Consider the following 23,416-nt stretch of genomic DNA (forward strand, 5'->3'; position numbering starts at 1 on the left):
AAAGATTACAACTCGCTGAAGGCTCAGATGATTGTTAGCATTTTTTAACAATAAAGTATTTTTTTAATTAAGGTATACATATTGTTTTTTAGACATAATGTTATTGCACATTTGTCTAATAGGCTACAGTATGGTGTAAACATAACTTTCATATTCACTGGGAAACCAGAAAATTTGTGTGACTCACTTGTTTGCTTTATTGCAGAGGTCTGGAACAAAACCCACGATATCTGAGTGATGCCTATATCCTTTCACCTATGCATAAACATTTTATGAAAAGATATTCATTGAAGTATTTGTTTGCAAAATGAAACAATCTGATTGCCGAGAAGTAGGGTGGCTACGGAAATGTGGGATTCAATACAAGAAATACTCCACAAACATATAGAAAGAGTGAGGAGCACACATGGAAGAAAACTTAATATTTTCAGTGTAAAAGAAATATACCTTGTATAAAAATATAAAAGATATACAGTATGTGTGTGTGTGAGACAATCTGTAGAACAGCACTCAAGGATAACCTTGAGTGGGTCTCTGGAAAGTAGGACTGGAGATCTGAGGTGACAGAAATATATTTTCTCACTGTTTTTTCTGTGTTGATTTTTAGCATATGTGTGCATTAATTTTTTAATTAAAAAAATGTTTAAAAAATACAACTGCGATGTGACCTGAACTTAGAGACGGGAGTCATGATGGAGAAAGGATAGCTGTGGTAATTAATCATATGAAATATTGAGTGAAAACATACTTATCAAGTAGATTTGGCCTGGTGCTGTGGTTTATCAAACAGAGGTGGGGTTTAGGGGGAATGAAGTGTTGATGACTTACAAATATATGGCCTAAGAAAACAAGACACTGATAGTGTCAAAATATGTGTTAGGGAACATATGAGAAATAGTTTGGGAAGGCAGAGAAATAGCTTAATTTTGGATATCAAAATCAAAGCTAAAGTTTATTCACTTCTCATAATGTGCCAATCATAGTTCTAATTACTTTACATGTATTAAATTAGTTTAATCGCAATAACAACCTAATAAAAATGTATTAAGTTCATGATGCCTTTTCAAAATTCTTATCACAATTGTACCCACAGTACACATGTCATTTATCACAGGACACCCCATCAGAGGCTGGGACAGCACCTCATTAACAAATATAGTAACATTTTTGTAGGAACATAGATGCATATTTACCTTGAGTATAACAAAGAGACTCAGCCTCCAGGTTATACTAATCTGAAAGGTTTAACGTTCTTTTGGAACATCCAAGGAAAGGCATCCAGAGAGAAGCGTAATACACAGTTATGACATTCAGAAATGGATCTGAGAGCCATAACCAGAAGGATGGTCGCTCTGGGCATGAGATGGATGAAATTATCCAGTCAGTGTGCGTGCTGAAAGAGATAGAGGACCTGAGGCATGAAGTGAAGTGTGTCAACATTTAAGGGATAGGTAAAAGAAATAAATTCATAATAGTTAATACACATGGAGCATTCTCTGTGCCAGAAAACTTACATGCATTATACCATTTCATCTTTTCCATTAAAATTATCATCCAATAGATTTTATAGTCTCTATCTGGCTGATTAAGAGACAGACTGTATTAGTTTCTCAGCAAGTTAAGTCATTAATGTTAATGTCTCTGTGCTGCTCCACAGACACTACCTTTCCCACAACACTACACTACACAAAATGTGAAGACTTAGAGTCAAAATTTTCACTAGTTTTATTATCTTTGCTTGTAGTTATATTTGAGCAAGTAATTTAACTTGCATTTATTCCAAAAATCTTTATTGCATATCCATAGGCACAGGAGAATCTGCTAGATGTGCGGGATAAAATAATAAAGTTTCCATGTTCAGCTAGTTTATGGAATGAATAGATAGCTAGTTAAAAAACAAAGTGATAATAGCTCTCAGGAAGATTACAAAACGTATTTGAGAAGTGTCAGAGGTGCCTTCTTGAAAGAGCTGAAAAATAATCTGTAAACTGAAGTATGAATAGGAAAAAGAGGGTAAATTCTTCATGAAGAGTCATGAGAAAAATGCTCCTAGATGATAAAACAGGATGAGCAAATGCCTAGTATGACCAAATACATGATATTGTAGACAGAAAGTAGTGCATTATGGCTGTATAATCATGTGGGAAGAGGGCATATAGAGGAGAGGGCAGAGAAATCAGAGTGTCCAGATCAAGAAAGCCCTTGTATGCCATGCCGAGGATGTTTAGTTATTGTATGTTCTACAACTATACTATAAGCATGTGACTCACCAAGAAGTTTGACAATTAAATTAGAGCTTCCATTCATTTCTTCACACAGGCGTAGCAGATGCTGTAGTAGAAATACATGTGAGAGCATTGATTAGCTGAGAAGTACACTACATATGTTAGATATTATTTTGATTCTATACAAGGGAGGTAGTTATTATTTTCAATTATATGATGGTTCAGATCCTGAGTAATGTAAAACTTGAATGTGGTTTCTGATATTTCACAACTCAACTGTAATTGAATAGCTCACATAGGAATGGTATTTATTCAAATCCATCAAGGCAGTGTGAAGTAGTGGGAGGTATCTGGACTTCAGAATAAGAAGGTCTTGGGTTATATGTCAATTGCATCTCAATAAAACTAGAAAAAAAGAGAAGGTCTTGGGTTTCAGTCCTATCTCTTTTACTTCCAACCTGTGTTACCTTGGGAATTTTTTTCTTCACTTCTTGAAATTTAAATTTTACCATCTGCCAAGTTTTCTCTTCAGCAGGAGAAATTATGAAGATCGGCTCTCATTCACTTTTTATTGTTTTAAAAACACAAATAAAAATTTTTCTCATTTTCACTATAAAGCTTTTTGTCCTTCTCTTTGCTTATTCCACTGACATTTGAGTTTGCAAAGTAGAAAAATGAGTGCAGCTTACGTGATTAATATTAATAATGATAATAAAAGCTTCCACAAAGGTTTCCCACTAATCTTATATTATTCAGGCTCTGGTGCATAATGAACATCCTGAATATTTAATAACTGAAGGAAAGAAAACCCAACTTAATGAACATCTTGAGCTGTCATATATATGCATGCAAAATCCCCTTATTCCATGACAAGAGAGAAGAGACTGGATCTTTCAATGTTAAAATACAATATTTTTACACCTCTAGTCAAATGTCACTACAGATTGCAAGTGACATCTTATAACAAAGAACAACTTTCTATGGAATATGAAAAATATAAATCCTTGTCTCCTTGCTAAGAATTCATATTGAAAGGTCATTACAGTGTGTATAAAATCCCACTGAAGCTGCTTAATGCACTCTCTATTTTCACTTCAATATCATCAGGTGGTGAGAGTGTGCCCAGTATAATTAAAAGCAGGTTGTAATTTGCATAGGCAGAGGCACAAGCAAAGCAGATAGTGAAGATTTGCTTGGGGAAAAATGATTGGCCAACCAAGAAATAATGGGGAAATGATAGAATTAAAATGTCTAGGCCTTTGCAATTTGTTTGTAGAAAGGTTGTTTTCTTCTTTATTCTTCTTCCTTTTTCTCTTGCTACCTCCATGACAAGGCACAGGCATCTCCTTAGGGCAAAGGCATGTTCTTCCAAAGCACATAAAGACTTTATGAGATACAAAGTTTTCTTAAGGAAATGAGATTTTTCCAATTCAGTCCACCTTCAAAATGAAATTAGTTTGGTATATTATGTGAATTGTGCCTTTTTTTCTTTTTTTTATATTGAGCATTTTGAAAATAACAACGGAAACTAAGAGAATATTTGGGGGAAGAGAATAGACTCCAAAGAAATTGATTTTTATTTGGAGAATAAAAAAAGTACCATCAAAGGAAAAACTTAGCCTGCCTTTTTATGGAATAAGCTGTTACACTGCATTTTTTTCCTTCATTTATAAAGTGTCATATTTTCAACTCAGGTCTCATTGTTACATTTTCCTTGCTTTCATTGTGCTCTTACTCCTATTGCAGAAAACAATAAAATGCTGTTCAACGTTTGTTCTTGTTGTTCATCTTCATTAATGTTAATCTATCTATATTTGGCCTAGTGGAGTGATCACTAAAAGACTGACCAGCTCTAAAACTCAAGGTTAGAAATCCTCTAAAAACTTACTGCAAGCTTGAATTTTCCAAATGAGTCTAAGAGCACATAACTATTGGGTGGTGAGGAGGAGTTCTGTTCATGAATGTGTTGTAACAAATACTAGCAGCCCTGGACATGATAAAATTTGCAGGCTGGCTGAGAACATATGGGTTAATCAGTCCATTTTCTGTATCTAATAGGTATAAAACTAAGGTAGGAAAAATAGGAAATCCTATAATAGAATTACATTCTATTATAAACGTTCAAAACTTGCTAGGTATATAAAAAGTGCACTATATCTTTCTATACCAATTTTTAAAACCCAGGTACATTTTACTATATCTGGAAGTACTTTCTTCATTTTATAGAAACTATGCCTTCCAAAAAGGCATGAAGATATTGAAACTGAAAGATAAAATGATGCTTATATATTATGTTCATAAACATGATATCATAATATGTATATAAGAAGATAAGGAAAATACTTTAGAGAGAATAGAGATGAGGAGGGTCCAAGATGGCAGCATAGGAAGAACTTGAACTCACTTCCCTTCACAGACACACCAAATCTACACCTACATATAAAGCAATTCCTCCTGAAGAAGAACTGAGGGCTGATTGAACAGCTTCTGCACAATAAGTGACAGAGGGACCACAAAGAGACAGAGACGCAGTAACGTCAGGAATCCCACCCCAGACACGGAGGTCTCCAGCAGGAAGGGGTATCACTGAGAGGCCCACATGCAGACTTGCTCACCCTGAGGAACAGCAAAAAAAAAAAAAAAAAACATCAGTTTAAAGAACACCTAGACTATACATGAAGGAAATCCATTTACTAACACTAGAGGTTCTGCCAAATGGGCAGGGAACTGCTGGAACTATCTCCTGGACTAGAGGCACAGCAATTACCATTTTGTGTGCCCCCTCTCCACCTTGATAGGGAGAGTAGAAACACAGCCAGGGCATTGTAGTCAGCTTTCCAAGTCCACCCTAGCATGCCCCAGGTCACTGGTCCATACCAGCTCCTCCTGTCATCTCAAAAAGGTTCCCAGCCTGATGAGCCCCAGGATCTCCTGGCCACACCCAATCCAGTCCCAGCTGTTCAGGCAGGGCAGTCATAGCATAGAGCACCCCAGGATACCTTGGCCTGTGCCCAATCCAGCCTCAGTTGTTCCGCCAGGGCAGCCACAGTGTAGAGAGCCCCAGGATCCCCCAGCCCACACCAAATCCAGCCCTAGTCACCTCTCCAGGGTGGCCTCAACATGGAGCACACCAGGACCCCCAGCCTGCATTCAGTCCAACTCTAGCCATGCTGCCAAGGTGGCCTTGGCATTGCACATCCTGCGAAACCCTAGCCCATGCCCATTTCAGCTCCAGCCAACCTGCCAAAACTGCCTGACACATGCAGCCTGCACTGGAGATGCTCCTACACAAGGCTACTTCCTCAAGACCAGAAACAGTAGCTGTTTTGCCTAATTCCTAGAAACAAACATAGAAAGTCAAACAAAAGGAAGAGACAAAGGAATAGGTTCCAAATAAAAAAGCAAGATAAAACTCCAGTAAAAAAACTCCAATGAAACAGAGATAAGTAATATACCCAATAAAGAGTTCAAAGTAATGGTCTTAAAAATGCTTACTGAACTCAAGAGAAGAAGGGACAAATGGTGAGAACTTCAACAAAGATTTAGAAAATATAAGAGAGATCCCATCAGAGCTGAAGAATACAGTAAATGAAATTAAAAATATAGTAGAGGTAATCAACAGCAGATTAGATGATATGGAGGAACTACATATAAGAAGACAAGAAAAATACTTCAGAGAGAATAGAGATGAGAAAGATCCAGGACAGAATAATGGAAATCAACCAAATATAACAGCAAAAAGGAAAAAATATTTTAAAATACGAGGATAGTTTAAGGGAACTCTGGGACAACAGTAAGCATACTAACATTCATATTACAGAGGTTCTAGAATGAGAAGAGAGAGAGAAAGAGGCAGAAAGCTTATTTGAAGAAATAATGGCTGTAAACATGCTTAACCTGGGAAAAGAAACAGACATTCAGGTCCAGGAATCACGAAGAGTTCCAAACAGGATGAACTCAAACAGGTCCACACCAAGATATATTATAATTAAAATGGCAAAGTTAAAGACAAAGAGGAAATCTTAAACTCAATAAGAGAAAAACAACTAGTCACGTACAAGGGAACCCCCATAAGACTATCAGCTGATTTTCCAGCAGAGAATTTGCAGTCCAGAAGGGAGTGGCAGGATGTATTTAAAGTGCTGAAGGGGAAAAAGTTACAACCAAAAATGCTCTACCCAGTAAGCTTATCATTTTGATTTGCAGGGGAGATAAAAATCTTCTTAGACAAGCAAAAACTAAAGAAGTTTATTATCACCAAACAATTCTCACAAGAAATGTTAAAGAGTCTTCTCTAAGTTGAAAAGAAAAGACCATAAGTAGAAATAAGAAAATATATGAAAGAAAAAAAATCTCACTAGTACAGGCAAATATACAATAAAAGCAGTAGATCAGGCACTTAAAAAAATAGTATGAAGGTTAAACGACAAGAATAGTTAAACCAACTATAATGACAATAAATAGGTAAGGGGTACACAAAATAAAAGATGTAAAATATGACATCAAAAACATAAAATATGGGGAGAGGCAAGTAAAAATGTAGTGTTTTTAGAACATCTTCAAACTTAAGTGAACATTGGCTTAAAGTAAACTCCTATATATACATAGGTCAATATACATGAACCTCATGGTAACCATGAACTAAAATCTACACTAGATATACAAAAAATAAAGAGAAAAGAGCCTAAACAGAGCATAAAAGAAAACCATCAAACTCCAAGGGAAGAGACTAGGAAAAGAAAAGAAAAGAAAAGAGGAACCCAAAAAAATTACAATAACAATCAGGAATCAATTAACAAAGTGACAATCAGTACATACCTATCAATAATTACTTTAAATGTAAATGAACCAAATGCTCCAATCAAAAGACATAGGGTGGCTGCATGGAGTAAAAAAAAAGACCCATCTATATGCTGCCTACAACAGACACACTTCAGATCTAAAGACACACCCAGTCTGAAAGTGAATAGATGGAAGAAGATTTTCTATATAAATAGATATGAGTAGAAAGCCATAGTAGCAATACTCACATCAGACAAAATAGACTTTAAAACAAAAGACAAAGAAGGGCATTATGTACTGATAAAGGGGTCAACCCAAGAAGAAAATATAACAATCATAAACATTTATGCACCCAATATAGGAGCATCTAAATATTTAAAGCTAATATTAATAGACATAAAGGGAGAAATTGACAGTAATACAATAACACTGGGGGATTTTAATAGCTCACTTACATCAGTGGATAGGTTATCCAGAGAGAAAATCAATAAGGAAACATTGGCCTTAAATGACACATTAGATTAGGAGGACTTAACAGATATGTACAGAACATTCCATCCAAAAACTGTCTGCAGAATGCACATTCTTATCAAGTGCACATGGAACATTGTCCAGGATAGATCACATGTTAGGCCACAAAACAAGTCTCAATAAATTTAAGGTTAAAATTATATCAAGCATCTTTCCTAACCAAAATGGTATAAAACTAGAAATCAATTACAAGAAGAAATCTGGAAAAAACACAAACATGTGGAAACTAAACAACACTCTACTAAACAACCAATAGGTCAATAAAAAATCAAAGAGGAAATAAAAAAAATACCGTGAGACAAATACAAATGGAAACACAATTTCTAAAATTTATGGGATGCAGCAAAAGCAGACCTAAGCAGGAAGTTCATAGCGAAACGGGTCTACCTCAAGAAGCCAGAAAAATCTCAAATAAACACTCTAAATTTACACTTAAGGGAACTAAGATAAAAAGAAAAAACAAAACCCAAAGTTAGTAGAAGGAAGGAAATAATAGAGATCAGAGTAGAAATAAAGGAAATAGAGACCAAAAAAACAATAGAAAATGTCAGTAAAGCTAAGAGCTGGTTCTTTGAACATTTTAAACAAAATTCATTAAACTCTTAGCCAGACCCATTAAAAAGAGAGAGAGAGGGCCCAAATAAACAAAATCAGGAATGCAGGGAGAGAAGTTACAACCAATAACATAGAAATACAAAGAATAATAAAAGAATACTATAAACAGTTGTATGTCAACAAATTAGGCAACCTACAAGAAACGGACAAATTCCTCAAAACATACTATCTTCCATGACTTAAACAGGAAGAACTAAAAAATCTGAACCAATCTGACCAACAAGTAGTAATGAAATTGAATTAGTAATCAAAAAACTCCCAAGAAAGAAATGTTCAAGACCAGAGGGCTTCATAGTTTAATTCTACTAAACATTTAAAATGAGTTAATCCCTATCCTTCTCAAACTATTTCAAAAAATTGAAGAGAAAGGAACTCTTCCAAACTTACTCTATGAGGCTAGCATTACTCTGATACCAAAACCAGATAAAGACACTACAAAAACAGAAAATTACAGGTCAATATACTTGATGAACATAGATGCAAAAATCCTCAACAAAATATTAGCAAAGCCAATTCAGCAATACACTGAAAGGATCATACACCATGGTCAAGTAGGGTTTATTCCAGAGATGTATTTAATAACTGCATGCAGGTGGTTCAATATCAGCAAATCAATCAATATGATACATCATATTAACAAAACAAAAGACAAAATTTATCTGATCACTTCAATAAATGCAGAAAAAGCACTTGACAAAATTCAACATTCATTTATAATGAAAGCTCTCAACAAAGTGGATATAGAGGGAACATACCTCAACATAGTAAATGCCATATATGACAAAGCCACAGCTAACAGCATACTCAATGGCAAAAAGATGAAAGCTTTCCCGCTAAGATCAGGAGCAAAACAAGGATGCCCACTCTTGCCACTTTTATTTGACATAACACTGAAAGTTCTAGCCACAACAATTAGTCAAGAAAAAGAAAAACAGTCATCCAAATTGGAAAAGAATAATTAAAACTATTACTATTTGCAGTGACATGATACTATATATAGAAAACCCTAGAGACTCCACCAAAAAACTAGTAAAACTAATAAGTGAATTCAGTAATGTTGTAGGATACAAAATTAATATACAGAAAACTGTTGCATTCCTATATACTAATAACAGACTATCAGAAAGAGAAATTAAGAAAGCAATCCCATTTACAATTACATCAAAAAGAATAAAATACCTGGGAATAAATTTAACCAAGGAAGTTAAAGATCTGTACTCTAAAACCTACAACACGGATGAAAGAAGCTGAATATGACACAAACAAATGAAAATATATACATGCTCATGGATGGTAATAATTACTATCATTAAAATACCCATAGTACCCAAGGCAACTTACAGACTCAACACAATCTCTATCAAATTACCTATGTCATTGTTCACAGAACCAGAACAAATAATTCTAAAATGTATATGGAACCACAAAAGACCCTCAATAGCCAAAGCAACCTTGAGAAAGAACAGAAGTGGAGGTATCTTGTGCCTTTATTTCAAACTATACTATAAACCTAAAGTAATCAAAACATTATGGTACTGGCACAAAAACAGATACCTAGATCAATGGAACAGAATATAGACCCCAGACATAAACCTACACTTATATGGCCAATTAATCTACAACAAAGAAAGCAAGAATATACAATGGGGAAAAGACAGTCTCTTTAATAAATGGCATTGGGAAAACTGGACAGCTGCAAGCAAAACAGTGAAACTGAACCACTATCTTACATCATATACAAAAATAAAATCAAAATGGATTAAAGACTTGAATGTAATACCTGAAACCATAAAACTCCTAGAAGAAAACATAGGCAGTAAGCTCTTTGACATAGGTCTTTGTAATATATCTTTAGATATGTCTCCTCAGGCAAGGGCAACAAAAACAAAAATAAACAAGTGGAATTACATTACACTAAAAAGCTTTTGCACAGCTGATAAAAGAATCAACAAAATGGAAAGGCAACCTACTGAATGGGAGAAGCTATTTGCAAAGGATATATTCAATAAGGGGTTGATATCCAAAATATATAAAGAACTCATACAACTCAATATCAAAAAAACAAACAATCTGATTAAAACATGGGCAGAGGACCTGAATAGATATTTTTCCATAGAAGACATTCAGATGGCCAACAGACACATGAAAAGGAACTCAATACTACTAATCATCAGGAAATGCAAATCCAAACCACAATGAGACACCACCTCCCTCATACCGTCAGAATGGCTATTATCAAAAAGACAAAAAATAAGTGTTGGCAAGGATGTGGAGAAAAGGGAACCCTCGTGCACTGCTGATGGGAATGTAAATTGCTGCAACCACTGTGGAAAACATTACAGAGATTCCTCAAAAAAGTAAAAATAGAACCGCTATATGATCCAGGAATTCTACTTCTGGGTATTTATCCAAAGAAAACAAAAACACTAATTCAAAGAGAACTATGCACTCCTGTGTTCATTGTAGCATTATTTACAATAGCCAAGATATAGAAAGCACTTAAGTGTCCAGCAATGGATAAGTTGATAAACAAGATGTGATATATATATCAAATATATATATATAATATATATGTATCTATACATACATACATAATGTATGTATTTATACTTAATATATGTGTAAAATATATAAACCCATAATGGAATATTATTCAGCCCTAAAGAGAATAGAATCTTGCCATTTGCAACAAAATGGATGGACTTACAGGGTATTATTCCACGTGAACTAAGGCAGACAGAGAAAGAAAAATAATGTAAACAAAACACACAAACAAATATAAATAACAAAACAGACTCATACATACAGAGAGCAAACTAGTGGTTGCCAGAGGGGAGGTGGTGAGGGAATGAATGGAATAAGTGAAGGGTATCGAGAGGAAAAATCTTCCACTTATAAAATAAGCAAGTCATGGGGATGTAACGTGCAGCATAGGGAATATAGTCAATAATATTGTAATAATATATGGTGACAGGTGGTAACTAGACAGCATAATGATTATTTCATAACATAAAAAATATCAAATCATTATTTTGCATAACTGAAACTAGTATAGTATTGTATGTCAATTATACTTCAATAAAATATTAAAATAAACAACACTTTAAATATTAACAGTGATTGTTTCTAGATGTTAGAATGTGATTTTTTCCTGCTTTCCATTTTAAATCATTTGCTGTATTTTAAAAGTCTAGGTTTTGCAATTTTAGAAGAATTTACTGTAAAAGCTTTGCACTATAAAATATATTTTATTTCAAATTCCCTACCACTTTGTATTATAAAATTTCTGTATTTATATATAAAATTAACAAAACCTCCCTCATTGAACTAATTTTAAAAGTTTCAATAATAAACATTGTATACATGGTACACTGAGGGTCTATTAATTTATTTATTTATTCAATAACATGTCTGAGTGCCTGCTAAATGTCTACCAAGTTGCCGAGCACATAGCAGGTGTGCAGGTGTATATATGTGTGTATATATATAGAGAGAGAGAGAGAGAGAGAAAGAGAGGGAGAGAGAGACAGAGAGACAGAGACAGAGGGAGAGAGGAATAGAATTCAGGCAGCTCAAGATTTTGCAATCCAGATAACACTGATTAAATGGGAAACATCAAAATAACTCATTTCCTTAAAAAAGAAGAAAGAAAGAAAGAGAGAAAGAAAGCAAGAGAGAAAGAGAGAGAGAGAGAAAGAGAGGAAGGAAAGAAGGAAGGAAAGAAGGAAGGAAGGAAGGAAGGGAGGAAGGAAGAAAGAAATTCCACTTTCATCACATTTTTTGTGCCATTGTAGCTATCATTTCTAATCTAAGGGTTCTTTTTTCATTTTTTATTTTATTTTTTTTTGAAGATTTGCCCCCAAGCTAACCTCTGTTGCCAATATTCCTCCTTTTTTCCTCCTTTTCCCTCCCCAAAGCCCCAGTACATAGTTGTGTATAGTTGTAGGTTCTTCTGGTTTGTCTTTGTCAGCGGCCGCCACAGCATGTCTACTCACAGACAAGTGATGTGGTTCTGCATCTGAGAACTGAACCTTGGCCACTGAACTGGAGCCATTAGGCGGTTAGGGCTGGTTCTAATCTGAGAGTTCTTCATCATGTTGGCCTATGGAAAGACAATGCACCAACACATGCAAGGTAGCTGGTAAAAGGACATTTTTAATGCAATAATAATCATAGCCTTTTTCAATGTATGTGTTAAGGCATACACCCATTTTGACCTCAGAATCAGTATGTATTATTATCTTCATTTTACCAATAATGAAACTGAAGGAAAGAGAAATTACGTTCTTTCCCAGGTCACACTGCTGGCCAGTGGAGCGGCTAGATTAGAATTGGTGTGTGTGTTCCTCTGGAGTCTGTGTTGCTTCCACTTTAGCATGTCACAAGTTTGATACTATAAAATCTCATTAAAATGGGTTTGAAAGGTGTTTTATATTTAATATACACTGAAAGATACATGTAGTGCGTATCTAAGTCAGAATGTATAAAAACAAAATGAACCCATGAATCCACGACACGTTAAGATCTAGGACAAGTATCATGACAGTTTTAAGCATGTAATCTACCTCTGTCCCATTCTCCTGTTTCCATCATCCCAGAAGAAGGCTCTTCTTCAATGTCTTTTTGAAATGTATGTCAGCTTAAAGAACATACTGTTTTGTATTGTTTGTTTGTTGGTTTTACAATCACGGCACAGTTTGACTTATGTTTCTAAGATTCATATATGCCATTTATTGTACTTGTAGTTTATTTACTTTTATTTCTGTATAATATTCCATTGAATGAATATACCATACTGTCTCCACTCTTTTGGCAATGAGCATTTACTGTTTTTAATTTTTATTATACAAAGTGCGTGTGCACACACACACACACATATACACACCTACACATAAAGGTTGCTGTGGACTTTCTTGTTCCTGTCTCCATGCATATGAGTTATTGTAATATATATAATTAAGAGTGAAAATGTTAGGTCAAGACGTATGTGATTATGTAATGTTGCAAGAAAATGCCAAACATTTTCCAAAAGAGTTGGAACTTCTAGTACACAACTTCTGGTAGTTTATGTAAATTTGTTTTGACAGGTACACTTTTCAATACTTGGTGTTGCTAGACTTTATAATTCTTAGCAATCTGATGGATATTAAGTTATATCAAATTATAATCTTAATTTTCATTTCTCTGATTATGTCAGGATGAGCATCTTTTCTTATGTCTGTGGACCATTCACGTTTCCTCTTCTATGAGTTACCTGTTTACACTTTATTTTTTAATTGGATTATTTGCATGTTTTGTATTGAGTTATTCAAATCTCAGAGACAAAAACACTTGATTGTACACATCTTCTGCCCATTTGGGGCTTGCAATTAAATATCCTATGGTAATTTGTCTAATCGATATCCTAAATATCAATCTTTCATTTTGTGATCAGGGTTTCTACACTTTGTTTAAGATACACTTCTCTACTCCGTGAAAATAGATTCTTTTTTATATTGACTTAAAAATGTTGAAGTTTGGTCTTTAAAATTTTAGTCCTTAATTTACTGGAATTAATTTTGTGTATAACGTAAGAACATGATCCAATTAATTTTTCCAAGTGAAGAACTAGATCACTTATTGAATAGCCGTTCTTCTCCCTATGGATCCACACAGCCATGTCCATCATTTGACATTTTCATGTTATTTATGGGTCTGAGTCTAGTTTCTCTTCCTGTTTCCTTTATCAACCTCTGTGCCTATCTCAAGTATCTTAATTAGTACAATCTTATGAGTCTTAAAATAAGGTAGGTGAGCTCAAACACCTTATTGCTGGACTTGGTTCTACCACACAAATTTTAGAATCAGTTTGTCAACTTAAGTACAAAAACAGTACTTGGGATGTTGATTATAAGTACAAAGATTTATGGATAAATTTGAAGGGAGTTGACATATTTATGATATCAAATCATTTTATTCAAGAACACAGCATGCTGTCTCAGTTATTTGGGGTTTCTTTAATGTTGTTCAATAAAATAATATGATTATTTCTGTTTCTTTGGCCCATATCTTATTAAATTTATTCCTCATTACTTTATGGTTTTGTTGCTATTGTAAATAATACCTTATAAATTATCTTGCCAAAATCTTAATTTCTAGTGAATAGAAATACTGGTTATTGTTACATTGATTTTATACACAGTTACCTTGCTGAAGATTTAATAATTTGTAAATTATTTTGACTTTTCCATGTAGACAAACATATCAGCTACCAAAATTAAAAGTTTTGAGATTTTTATTTATTTTTCTTTTTGTTAAACCATGTCTAAGTTGCTATTTAGCCCATTTATTGTATTTTGGATTATATAAGTTTATTTTTTTATTCTTATTTTTTTTAATTTTTGGTTCTTTTTGGAATCTTCATTATAATTTGAAGAATGTGTTGCATATTAACATGTTAATTTCGTAACAGTTTAAAAAAATGTATCTAATAATTTCAATACCTGACGATTTTGAATTCTAAGACCTTGGTTTTAGTTATTACTACTGATTCCTATTCATGGTGGTTTATTTCTTTTAGATCTGGTGATTTCGTTTTTGAGCTCATATTTGCTCAATATTAATCTGCAGGAATCCTGAGTAGCTAAATTGATGATTTTGGACACTGTTGGGCATTTGGAAATCAGTAAATGCAACTGACCTGAGATCACTGTGATCTGTTTCAGAAGAACCCGAGGTTCTTGGCTCAATCCCCTTATTGCTAGTCCACTGCATACTTACCAGATCATGGTGCTGATGTAACATTGGCCTCAGTGCAACTCTGCATTTTGCATTTTGCATCTCTGCTGGTTCTTCTAGTTTCAGGTCTTCAGAGTTTGTTTGTTTTGATCTGTCTGTTCTGAGAGTCTGTAGAGATTTCTCTTCCCTTAAATACTCTAAAAAGTACTTTTTACCTAGATCTAGTTTGTCTTTTGGGTTTGTTTTTTAGTTTTTAGTTGAAAGGTCCACAATACTGTCAGAAATGTAGTTTACAGACTAAATATTTTAACTTCGCAAATATATAATTTGTAATATAAGCATTATGAAAAATCAATAAAAACTGGGACTATAATCACAACTTAGTTTGAAGCTCTTTGATCTCAAGGTGAGCTGTTGTATGAAAAAAAGCAAACACTCACAGAAGGTTTCATACTTGATGAGAGATATCCATAAATACGTGTTGCTATAGTTTTGTTTTTTTGTGTGCATTTATCCCATTTATTCAAGACGTTAGAGCTTCTCATAGATGCTAGCTTGGACATTCTAAATGACTGCAATCTTAGCTTTTGATGAATATTAGCTAGGTTAAGGGTTAAGCTATTAAGACTTGAGACACAAAATAGCAGAGACTTAAAGATTAGGCAGAGTAGCCCAAGGCTAGTGAGGCAGCTCCACAGTGTCAGTGAACCAGGCTCCTACTATCCTGTTACTTCAACATCCCTACAGTGTTTCTCTGATCTGCATGGTCCAGAATGACTCACTACTGCTTCCACATTCATCTAAGAGAAAAGAGGAAGAAAAAAGAGGAAAGCACAACTCTTTCCATTCAAGAATATAAGAAGCTACATACCAAGTGCCCACATATCTTGTTGGTAATCATATAGTACACCTTGTTGAGATGAAGCTGAAAAATGTAGTTTCTATATTTGGCAGCTGTTTCCTGCAATATTTGGGGGATTGGTTACTATAAGAGCAGCAAGATTGAACTTCGAGGTTTATATGATTGTTTCCTGTCTTTGATTATTGCTATGTTCTCTGTAAGTTCCAAGACACTGTGACGCTAAGAATGGTTGCATAGACTTTATAGTTAGCAAATGGAGCAGCATTTCACACTCCACATATATTGTGTAATATTTAATTCCAAAAAAATCCTTAGCTTGAGTTGACCTCCAAAAGGACTGAGTAAGGATCTGAGTACAAGTAGTTCCTTTGAGAATTGATTCCAGATGGCATTATGAGGATGTGAGTAAGTGAAGCAGGGAGAAGATAAAAGCCAATAATTTGCCACTGTGGGCAATCGGGGCCTGATTTCATTGGGGACCTTCCGAGAAACTGTGTGCCTTACTCCTCCAATTCATCCAATAATGAGCAAGGAAGGCAGTGTAATTCTTCACCGTATTCACCAACTTCCATTTTCCATTGGTCAAAGTTTGCTCCTGGCTAGTTAACTCTCCAACACTGCTGTGCTGCCGGGTTTATGGGTAGATCACCCTCCCCAGGTCAAAGAATACCACCCAGAGACACTGAGAGAGACATGGGCATGCCCAGGAACTGCAAGTCACCAAGAAGCAGGCCGAGGGAATATGTGTATTGCATTGACAGTGACTGCTATAACCCTATAAGGTAACCTCCATTTTCCAAATAAGGATATTGATGCTCTTAGAGGTTTTGAAACTTACCTTGTAAGGGACCCTGTATGGCTTCTAATCTTTTTCAACCGACTACATATCCAGTGCTTTACACTATTTCTCTACAGGAGAATTAAAAAGCTCTCGTTGTAAAAACTCTCTTATTTTTCCAGAATTTTGACACTTCAAGAGGACTGTGTGGGACCCCTGGTTTTAATCTCTTATCTAAGCCTTCAAGTCTCCCTTATCTAAGCCTGTCTCCACTGATCTAATGACTCAATTCAGTCTTCCTTACATTCCAAAGCAGCTCACAGTCCACCTAAACCATTTCCCAGGTGCAGCTGGTGGTAATTGCTGTAATAAGACAATTATTCAAATACTGTAGCATTGAGTTGGTTGGTTGCTTTTCTTATCCTCTGTGAGTCTGTGCACTGCCATGGGAAAAGCCAACTCAGAATGGGAGCTAGGGGTGGTCCAATGTACATTTGGTGCTAAATTTTCTCCCACTGGGTGTTTGATTATTAGTAAAGTAGTTGCTTCCACCTTGGGGAGCATTTCCTTTAAGAGAGAAACAAGGCAGCTGGAACTGTTCAGGTTTCCTTTTCAGAATGAAGGACATACATTCTGTGCACACAGGTGCGCTCCTGTATTCACTTCTAAACTAAATGAAATTTGCATGTCTGTTCTCATAATCATTCATATATATGTTATACAGAAGTAACTTAGTCAAGATCATAAAGCAAAACAGGATCGAAACTTGACTACAACCAAGGATTTTACCGTATCTTTCTGTCTTTCCTGAGAGACTGCTACCAAACTAGAGAAAAATCTTTTCAAAATGAGATATAACGTCATCACATTCCTCACTCTCTTAAACAGAAAAGATACAACATTCTGAAGATTTGCTTATTGACTCAGTTACAATGTTATTAATCATATGCTCGTCTTTCTCCTTTTCTATCTACTTCAGTCTCTCTCTTTTTCTGTCTCTTTCTATCTCCATCTATCTGTCAGTCTCTCTCTCTCCAATACCTTCATACAATCTGCCAGGAATATGTTCATTGTATTAATGTCACCCCCACCCCCCAACACTGGCCCAGCACCTGGACAACCTGGCTAGTCCTTCAGGTTTTGTCACTTCCTCTGGGAGGTGCTTCCAATGCCTGGCATCACTTTCATGGGCCCCAAGCTTTTCATCAATAGCATTTATCCTAATTTTATGTTTAAAGTTATACGTGTAATTGTTTGACACCAGGCTCTCCCTCTGTAAGTCCTACAAGGACAGAGCCCATATATGCCACTTTCACTACTGTATTTTCAACAAAATGTGTGATACAAAATACGCAATCAAAAACTGTTGAGTGTTTTAATTAGATTGTTATTCTAAAATATTTATTCAGTCAAAGTCAAAATAAAAAGAGATGAAAATGTTTTAATTCTTCCACATACTCTTCTAACTGCTAAGCACAGTTGTACAAGTTGATCTTTACTTTAATCACAATATAAACGTAATTTCATATTCTGCTTGATTTAAGGCCTGATCATTTTAACTTGAGTATTTTTCCATATCACTTCCTAGTCTTGCATCATCACATTTCATGGCTTCCTCATATCATTGAGTGACAGCACCACTGTAGTGGCGTTAATCCTTCCCCCTTGGCTGGATATGTTTTAATCCTCTTCACGCTTGTTTTTATTTTTCTGTTATTGTATATTATTTGTTGTTGTATATTGTATATTATATTATCTAAAAATAAACAAGTTTTATGTGCATAAAACTTTTTTAAAATTTATTTATTTACTTTGTGTAAATTCCCAGAAGTAGAGGTCAAGATGTATGTAGATATTTATTGCTCTAAAAATATCTTCTTAAAATACTCTCTAAAAGAAATGTACCAGTTTAGATTTCTGCTAACTATATAGGAGCCCCATTCTCTCTTTCCACCTTCAAAATAAGTAATATTAGCAACCTGGTCCATATACCTTCACATCTTTCTCTATGCTCATAGAAACATGTGAAAACAAGAAGATGTGAAGAGGAATATGTGTTTGTGCATTTCTGCATTCCTTGATTTTTTCACTCAACCTTCCCCCACATAAATTAAGGAAGATCCTTTGAAATAACTGCACAACTATTTCATTGTACGGATTCACCAAATTTATCCTTCTAATAAGTATTCAACGTTGTTTCCAAGTTGGAGCGTTTTTTTGTGCCAGCACATATAATGCTGTATTGAATATTCTTGCACATAAAGCTGTACTCACCAATGCTTTCACTTCTAAGCTCTCTAAAAAAGGATTCACACAAGTGAGATTACTAGGTCAAAGGCTGTGTGTATTTAATTTTAATAATTATTGAAAAATTTCTTTCCAAAAAATGCTGTAGAAATCCATTACCCCACTAGGTGAGATATATAGAAAACCAACCATTTCTCTGAATCCTGCCAGGGTTTATTGGGTACTGGTAATCTGGATTTTCTCTTCTATACATTATCTGCTCCCAAACTCTGCCAATTTTTCTGTATGTAATTTGTCTTTTTCTCATAAATTTTAGAAACAATTTTTGTAATTACTACATATACACACACATGCACCCTTTTATCTGTCATATGGATTACAAACAGTTTAATCCAAATACATTGTTGACCTTTTTATAAATAGTTCATGTAGAAAAGTGTGCCAATAGGCTCAGTTCTAACAAGTCCAGGGCCCATGGTAGTTGTACGAACGAAGGTCCACATACCCTATGTATACATATTTGAAAGTTATAATTAAATTGTTAAATAAAATATACTGTATCTCCCTACTTTGAATGATATACCTTAATAATCCTATGGGAAGCCAGGGCAAAACTGAGAAATCTACCCCAGAACATGCTGACGTAAGGATAACTGACCCCTGGACCACTACCATGAGACTGGTAGTGATTTCTGTTTGCTGGACTTCAAACAGTAATTTTTTATAACTTTCATTGTTTTCTTGAATTTTTTTTTGTAGGCAATCACATTTCTTGCAAATAAGTGTCAATGATTGATAAATTATTACAGTGTTTATATCTTTTGCATTCTTCCCTCTCTTTCTCTGTTTATTCCTTTCCCTTTTATTCCATTAGTCAGTTCCTTCTGAACAATGTGGAGTGGAAGCCATGATACAATGATTCTAGTCATGTTCCTGACTATACAAAATTATTTTAAACTGTAATGGCTAAATATGATGATTGCTCTAGATTTCTGTTAGATACATTTGATGAAGTCAAAAAGAGCCCTGATGTTTATTCTTTATTTCCTAAAAATTTTAATGCTGAATGATTGTTTCTTCAAAGTATTTTTCTGCATCTATTAAGATGATGAAAAAGTCTTGTTTTTTCAATTTGTTAATATGGTGTGTAACATTGATTTTTGATTTTGAACATTCCTTTATTCCTAAAATAATCACATGTATGTGTATATATATGTATATATATATATATATTTTACAAATTTCTATGAATATATTTTTTAACTCACTTTTGGGGTTTCTTCACTAAATATTTCTAGGCCTGTCACCTTTTGTGATTTTTGATTTTGCTTTTTAAAAGTATTTTACTGCCCCTTTCTTAGATTTGTTCTTATTTGTGCATCCTTCAGTAGCCATGAGCTATTTATATGTTGCTTTTATTGTGTTGCAGTCTCCCATTAACAGAAGTAGAGGCCATTACCTTCTAGAAAGCACCAGGGAAATATTTTGAGTATACATGCATCATGCTGTATTTGCCATTGGGTCATTCTGGATTATACAAGTTACATGTGTGTGTGTTTGTGTGTATGTGTGTGTGTGTGATGACCCCATGAATTACACCATGATTTCCATGTTAACTGGAGCAGAGATTGTGACTTGCAATTGAGAGCAGAAACTAGAGATTCATCTTAAGTTTCCACTTGACTCTTGCCCATATTTCTACAAATATACACCATCTGAATCCTGCAGGGGGTTATCACTTATTTAGTCGACTCTTCCAGCTCTTGTTTCTTGGTTTCATTTTCAGTCTTCTCTGCTTTGTTTAAGAAGAGTTTTACTTTGTAACTAGACATCACTGCTCTGCCTTAACAGGCATCTTTCTTCATATTTTATTAATGTCATGAGCCAGTCACAAATATTTAGGTTCTATGAAGCAGTTCAAGGAGTCTCTTAAGAATAAAATACACAGGCTTGAGAATATGGGCACTAAGAGGATTCTTTCTGGGTCCTTAGAGGTTTCTCTTGCCTACTTATATTCTCCAAATTTTGTTCTAGATGGCTTACAGATAAATGAAACGTTACCTTGTTGGGTGCATAAATTATTGACAGACAAAAAACACTAGCCTCCAGACTTTATAGGAGTTATAAAAAAAAATTAAAACACATAGTCACAAAATACTCTCTTTGAGGTAGAAATTCTTAGCATTTAATTATACATAACAAATTCTTAAGATGAAAAAAGTGAATATCTAGGAAATGGCAGTGAACTAAGAGTTAGATTTGGGCTGAGTTTGCACCCAGTTTGAATGCACATTAAGTATATTATAACTGCAAATCTAATATTTTTTTAAATTAATTTTTAAATAAAAATAAATCAAACTTTTTTATAAAAGTTCTAAACATGTAGATGTACAAAAATTTCCAACAATCCTACCTTTCTTCAAACTAACAATTAACAATTTGGAGTATATTCTTTGACATCTTTTTCTAAGCTCATGCAAAAAGACACATAAGATTTTTGTTGCTGTTTGTTTTTACTTTTCTAATTTAGAGTTGTATTACTAAATAATATCACTGCTTATTTGTTTTGCCTAATGATATACCAGGGGAAATTCCACAATGTAATAACTATAGATAAATCTCAAATTTATTAGCTAAAAGATATTATACAGTTGGATATTCAGAAGACTTTTAATTTTTTTTTATTTTTGACACAATTTTGCAAAAATAATAACTGCACATATATTCTTACATAATGCATGTGACATTTTATTTATTTAAAATCGAGTCACACACTACAATTCCCATGTCAAAGCTTGTCATTAATATTATTATTATTATTACTTTTTGGATACTGCAAGATAATCCCCAAAACATTGTGGCAATTGTCATTTCCACAGGAATGGGAGAGAATAACAGTATTATCAACAGCCCTGCAATATGTCTAAACTTTTATCAATTTGAGAGATAAAAATGATATTAAATTATAGCTCTAAATTGATTTTTAATTACTGATATTGTGATTTAATATCTTTATTGGTCATTTTGATACCCTTGATAATCAATTACCTATCATATATCTGTGGACAATATTGTGACAGAGAGGAAGAGAATTGACATCACTCTGGGGCAAGAAAAGAGTGTGTGCTGTCATCCTTCACACTTGGATGCAAGCTGGTGTTGATTCTCTTTGATGATGGATGTTAGAAATAAAATGCATTTACCATACTAGTAGTTATGTACCAAATGCAACATGTCATACTGTTATGTTTCAGTACAGATATGTACCCATGCTATTGTTGTTACAACTTGCAACTTATAGTGACAAATTGTAGCTTCCTATTATCAGATTTTTGAAAGCAATAAAGGGAAACTGACTATAGTTTTGATGGAGACCACCACACTTGTAATTTAAATCTTTGACGCTGGTAGTAATTTATGAAATTTATCCTGGGATAAAACATTGCTTTTGAAAATCTGGGACAACATCAAGTGCACTAACATCCATATTATAGGTGTCCCAGAAGGAGAAGAGAGAGACAAAGGGGCAGAAAATCTATTTGAATAAATAATAGCTGAAAATTTACCTAACCTAAGGAAGGAAATAGACATGCAGGTACAGGAAGCACTGAGCACCAAACAAGATAAACCCAAAGAGGCCCATACCAAGACACATCATAATGAAAATGTCCAGAATTAATGATAAAGAGAAAATCCTAAAAGCCACAAGAGAAATACAACAAGTTACATGCAAAGGAAACTCCATAGAGCTATCAGCTGACTTCTCAGCAGAAACCTTACAGGCTAGAAGAGAGTGGCATGATATCTTTAAAGTGCTAAAAGACAAAAACCTACAGCCAAGAATACTCTATCTGGCAAGGTAATCATTCAGAATGGAAGGAGAGATAAAGAGTTTCTCAGACAAAGAAAAATTAAAGGAGTTTATCACCAAGAAACTGATCCTAAAATAAATACTAAAGGGACTTATTTAAGTGGGAAAGAGAAGACCACAAATAGGCAAAAGGGATCTATTTGCACAATAAGAGGGTAACAGATACAAATGCACAAAAAAGACGTTAGATACGATATCAAAAACATAAAATGTGAAAGGAGGGGAGTAAAAAAGTAAAGCTTTCAGTAAGAGGTCTAACTAAAGAGAACATCGACTTAATACAGATTGCTATATGCATAGGTTATTATATATGGACCCCATGGTAATCACAAACCAGAAACCTATAATAAATACACAAAAAACTAAGAGAAAGGAACCCAAACATAATACTAAAGAAAGCCATCAAACCACAAGGGAAGAGAGCAAGAGAAGAATAAAGAAATAGAGAAGAACTACTAAAACACTGAGAAAAAAAGTAAAAAACTGGCAGTAAGTACATACTTATCAACAGCCTTTTTAAATGTCAATGGACTAAATGTTCCAATTAAAAGACATAAGGTGGCTGATTGGAAAAAAAATTTAAAAAGACCCATATATATGCTGCATACAAGAGACACACGTCAGACCTAAAGACACTCACAAACTGAAAGTGAAGGGATGGAAAAAGATACTCCATGCAAATGGCAATGAAAAGAAAGCTGGGGTAGCAATACTTATATCAGACAAAAACTGTAACAAAAGACAGATAAAGGCAATACATAATGGTCAAGAGAATAATCGAACAAGAG

The sequence above is a fragment of the Diceros bicornis genome, chromosome 10 (genome assembly GCF_020826845.1).
Source record: "Diceros bicornis minor isolate mBicDic1 chromosome 10, mDicBic1.mat.cur, whole genome shotgun sequence".
Taxonomy (NCBI): Eukaryota; Metazoa; Chordata; class Mammalia; order Perissodactyla; family Rhinocerotidae; genus Diceros; species Diceros bicornis.